Consider the following 5,403-nt stretch of genomic DNA (forward strand, 5'->3'; position numbering starts at 1 on the left):
AAGGCCAGGAAGACAATTGGCTCGGTATTGCCTAATTGGTAAGCTGTGAGTACTTTCACAATAATAATCAACTAGACTTCTTTCTTTATTTAGAGACAAATCAAAAATAGAAAAATCGTATTCATTTTTAGTTTGGCCTTTTAATAAATGATGAGACGAGCCTCGCCACATGAAATACAAAAGGCGGGGCCCTCAATAAATGCTATAAAAATACTTAGAATTCGGGTGAAACGTTTAGCGAATTTCACGGTTTTCCCCAAAGATAATAAACGCGTAGTTGCTTTAGGCGCGTATTTTAATAATATTACCTTCCTAAATACGGGTGCACATTTATGTGACCCAAATCTAAATCTCAACGAAGTCGAAATGCGTCAAAAGCCACGGGTGCACTGGTGCGACGTGGTTCGAGATACATTTTTACGACGTTGCAATTCTTATTAAAAATAGATATATAATAAAAGCGGGCTATTAATAAAAGGCACATAAGTTAGAACATGTTTTAAAATCAGATAAAAACAAATACAACAGTTGAGCGACCGTGCTAGAACCACGGAGTCCGGGAATGCCTAACACCTTCTCCCGGATTAACAGAATTCCTTACCCGGATTTCTGGTTCGCGGACTGTTGACAGAGTCATAAATTTCCTCGGTTCGGGATTCAACAGGTGACTTGGGACACCATTAATCTCCCAAGTGGCGACTCTGAATTGTATTAGTAAATCCCGTTCCGATTGTCCTTTAAGTGGAAAAACTCCTTTACACCCTTGCGGGTGTAGTGAAAAAGGAGGTGTGACAGCTCTGGCGACTCTGCTGGGGACACAAACCCAGAACTTCGGTTCAGGGTTAAGAATTCGAGCTTAGAATAATTGTTGTGTTTGGCTATATCTGATTTTCCTACATGTTTCATGCTAATGTGCAAAATGTTGCTTTTTACCGCTTTGATATTATCTGAACTGTATATAAACTGTGGCGAAACCCTTCTCTTCTCACCTTCGGGGATGTGCTTACTGGTTGAGACTCCCTATTCTGTTAGTGTCATACCCTGAAATAAGAAAGAGGCCGGACAAGTTACTAAGCCGGATGGCCCTTTGGTTCCCGGTACGTAGCCCCCTCCTCGACTCGAGTTGTCCGCTCGGGTACACAGTCTAGAACACATACCCAGGTTTTGAACCTAGAATAACTTGACTCCATGCCGGATCCCTAATAGGAGCGCTTATTTGCATCACGTGCATATGCCTTAGGGGACTCAACACAGGGGTTGGGTCCGTCTAGGACAGGTAACCGGATATGAAAAGACCACCCTGTTGCATCTTACGTGTTGCATATACATTTGTTTGTCTCGGACTCGCATGCTGACCGGCTTTGAATATCTGGGAAAAATTGAAAAAAAAAAGAGGAAAAAAGAGAAAATAGCAGTGTAGAGAGTTAATTTCCTATATTAGAAAAACCAATGTCCAAGTAGTGCCGAAATGCTGCCGTATTTTTTGAGAAAAACAAAAGAAAAAAAGAGTTTTATTTTCAAATTAGTTGTTTAGTTGCCACTGAAAAATGAAAATATAAAAAAAAGAGTCTTGCTTTCAGAAATAGTGTATTTGCCAATAAAAATAAAACAAAAAGAGTCTTGTTAGATTTATTCTGCCCGAACTACGCTGGTTTGATTCTCACCGGATTTGAGATACGTAGGCAACCCTCATCGGGTCCAACCTCCCCTTTGCAAAAATAGCCAAAAATACCAAGACTTCAACTTTTGTCAAAATAAGTCGGGTGCCGCCGTTCTTGTTTGAAATAAGCCGAATGTCCCCCAAAGGGCGCCGGAAGGCTGTTTTTGCAAGAACAACCACCCTGAGTCATTTTTAAACGGTTAGCAGGCACAGCCTTAAAATCTTCTTTACGAAGTGCTGAAAGGCCGTATCCGCAAAACCGGCTGTTTGTTTAAAAATGAAATTTGAACAGAAATTGTGTCATTTTTCTCTGTTAGGTCAAAATAAGTGATTAAATCACCTTAATAAATGTGCAGGATGAGCACGACTCAAAATGAATTATTTTCAATCATGCATAAAACCCCTTTGGAGTTACGTCTGTGGTGGAACGATTTAGGCGGAGAAGGGCAAGATGCAGTCAAGAAACATTTGAAAGGGCTTACCGGTTTGCTAGATATTGTGCCACGGGGAGATATTATCAGAGCATTGGTTACATGTTGGGACCCAACACATAACGTGTTCCATTTTTTGTACTTTGAGCTTACCCCGACATTAGAGGAAATAGCTGGCTACATTGGGAAAGATGAGGTTCCGTTGAGGCACAAATACTTGGTTGCCCCCAGAGTTGTAGCCGTGCACAGATTTCTAGACTCTTTGAAGATAGTCAGAACCGTCCATAACACAGATCTGGCAAATGGCTTTTGTACTCTAAACTTCATATATCATCGATATGGACATATCGGGGGGTTCAACAACCCAGAAAGTAAGATATGTAGCAAACGAAACCGCCAGAAGTGGGAGGAGCATCGACGTTTCGCATTTATGGTGGCTTTCCTGGGGCTTTTAGTATTTCCAAGGAAGGATGGGAACATTGACATAAAAATAGCTGGGGTCGTCAGCACGTTAATTACTCAAGCCAAAAGTACTCTTGCACCTATGATATTGGCCGACATCTTCCGTGCTCTTACAGCCTGCAAGGCCGGGGAAGCTTTCTTCGAGGGGTGCAGTCTATTGTTACAAATGTGGTTGATCGAGCATCTGTGTCATCGTCCTCAGTTTTTAAGCTACGGGTCTCCAGAAAAAACATGCATAGAAGAGTTTTACACAAGGATTAAAAGCGCCAAACTGCCAGAAGGAGTCACGGGTTGGACAACATATTTTCGGTCCCTCACTGCTAGCCAAATAGAGTAGACATGGTTACCCGTTGATGAAATCGTATATATGCCGGCAGCCCGACCACATTTCCTTCTGATGGGGCTTAGAAGCATTCAGCTTTACGCCCCGTATCGAGTGTTGAGGCAGCTGGGGAGATGCCAGATAGTACCCAAGGATGATGATCTTAGTTTCCAAGTGGTTGAGATTGGCCCTGATGGCCAGTTTCCTGAAGCAATGGTCCGCCAAGTCTGGAGCGAATGTCAATATTTGGCGGCAAATACTTGTGTTCGAGATCGAGCCAAAGGAGAAGTGTCGCCTGATTATCAGGCTTGGTATAGAAGGGACGTTGCATTCGGAAGACCGGCCAAAAGACCCCACATCCAGGAATTTGTTGAATCATCACAAGAACAGTGGGCTTGGTTAGCTAAAGAAAATGAGCATAGGGCCCGCATAGGAGCATTGGAAAAACAGGTCCAAGACCTCCGCTTTGAAAATAGCTTGCAAGCCGCGGCTGGCGAAGGTGAGAGAAAACAATTGGCCAAAGAGAATGAAGCCTTACGAGCCCAAATCCAAAAAATGAAGTTAGAGGCCAACAACCCTGTCAGAAGTGCCAAAGATGCAAAGCTTATAGAAAATCTAAGGCAAAAAGTAAATGACTACAGTTTCGACCTCAACAAAGCGGAAAAGGAATTAGCTGGGGTTCGGAAGCAATTGGCTAAAAATGCGGAAGAACGGGCCCGCATGGTTAAACACTTAAAAGAAGAATATGACAATGAGGTCACAGGATTAAAGAAAACGGTCATTGCCACAGAGAACCGAATGATCAAACAGGCAAAAGAATTCAAAGTCGAAAGAGAACATTGTTACATGGCATTGGCACAGTTAGAAATGGACTTGCAACAACTTCGGGAACAAAGCCAGGCGGCTGAGCAGACTTTGGAGGCTAGAACCCAACAGATAGGGCGGTTGCTTCAAGAGAAAGGAAGAATCCGAGAGAGAATCTTAACCGTTGCTCATTCCATTACTAGGAAATGTCAAATGTGCGAGAACATGACCCGTACCACCTTCTTGGCATCAGTGATGATATTTGTGAAGCAGATAATGAACGACCTGGACAGACTTCAAGGGGAACTTGCATATAGGCCCGCGGCGAGACCGAATGATGTCCCGCGGGCACCAGGAGCTTTAATGTATTCGTGATTGTCTTTGAGTCTGCAGTCCTTCTTCTACTAAAAAAAAAAAAGTTTGTCTTCCGAGTCTGTATTTCCTTTTCTTATGGAATTAGGTCATTTGGGTTTGTATTTCTTTTTACCAGAGTCTGTATTTCCTTTTCTTATGGAATTAGGTCATTTGGGTTTGTATTTCTTTTTACCAGAGTCTGTATTTCCTTTTCGTTAAAAGACAGTCAGTTGATTGAGTCTGTATTTTGTTTGAACTAGAATAGGGATGATGGAGTTTGTAGTTCTTAGAGTCTGTTAGTTGTTTTGAGTCTTTGTAATAGACAAATTTGCTATCAATAAAATTGAAATTGCCAAAAATATTCTGCTTCTACTTTGCATTTATTCTTCACGAACTACGCTTGGTTTGATTCACGCAGGGTCGTGATACGTAGGCAATCTCCATAGGATTCGACCATTACTAAATAAATAAAAAGGAAAACCAGAAAAGAATAATACAAAAGGGGGAAAAAGCAAGAAAGGGAAAGAAAACCAAAAGAGGGAAAGCAAAACAAAGAAAGAAAAGGGAAGGAAAAGTGGAAAATTAATGGAAAGTCGGGATGACGCATGTGACTGAACAGAGGCATAATAGAAATGGTTAATTGCTTAGGTACATTCACCCATCATGTGCGGTTATCTATCTGTTAATGCCCTAACCACTAACAAAGTTGTTGTTGATGAGTCCAGGCAAGTGGTTAAGTTGACTGGCATTCTGGCAACCCATCCTTACAACACCCGCTCCAAGGACAAGTCAAACATGGTCAATCAGGATCTAGAAGCAAGCATTGTCGATCCATCCAGAGAGGAGGAAGTAGTGGACGTCAATTCAATGAGGGAGGAGATGTATAAACTGAAGCAACAAATGGCCGAGATGTACCAGGCCTGGTCGAAGGGACATCCACCACCAGCTTATCCTGCTAACCCTAATTACCTCCCACCACCAGCTCAACCCCAAGATCCTCCCACAGTGAACTCATCTCCTGCCTTCCCTACTTACCAGCAGTACTACGGAACCACCTCTCAAACACCACCACCACCACCACCCAAACAAATTCCATGTCCTCCACAACCAATCGCTCCAGTGTTCGTGGCTCCCCCACCTGCCACGCTGCACCGGTCATCTAGTGAACCCGTGTTCCAAACTCATGATAACCAGTACTACCCACCCGAAGCCACTTTCAAACCCCCAGAACCATACCCTTACACTCCCCGCCTTGATCTCTCAGCTGAAGAAGAAAAGCCTCCCAAAAACCCTGAGCAAGATGAAATGATCCGGAAGGTCAAGAGCCTAGAACAGTCATTCCGAAATATGCAGGGACTCGGAGGACAAGT

The sequence above is a fragment of the Nicotiana attenuata genome, unplaced genomic scaffold (assembly GCF_001879085.1).
Source record: "Nicotiana attenuata strain UT unplaced genomic scaffold, NIATTr2, whole genome shotgun sequence".
Classification (NCBI taxonomy): domain Eukaryota; kingdom Viridiplantae; phylum Streptophyta; class Magnoliopsida; order Solanales; family Solanaceae; genus Nicotiana; species Nicotiana attenuata.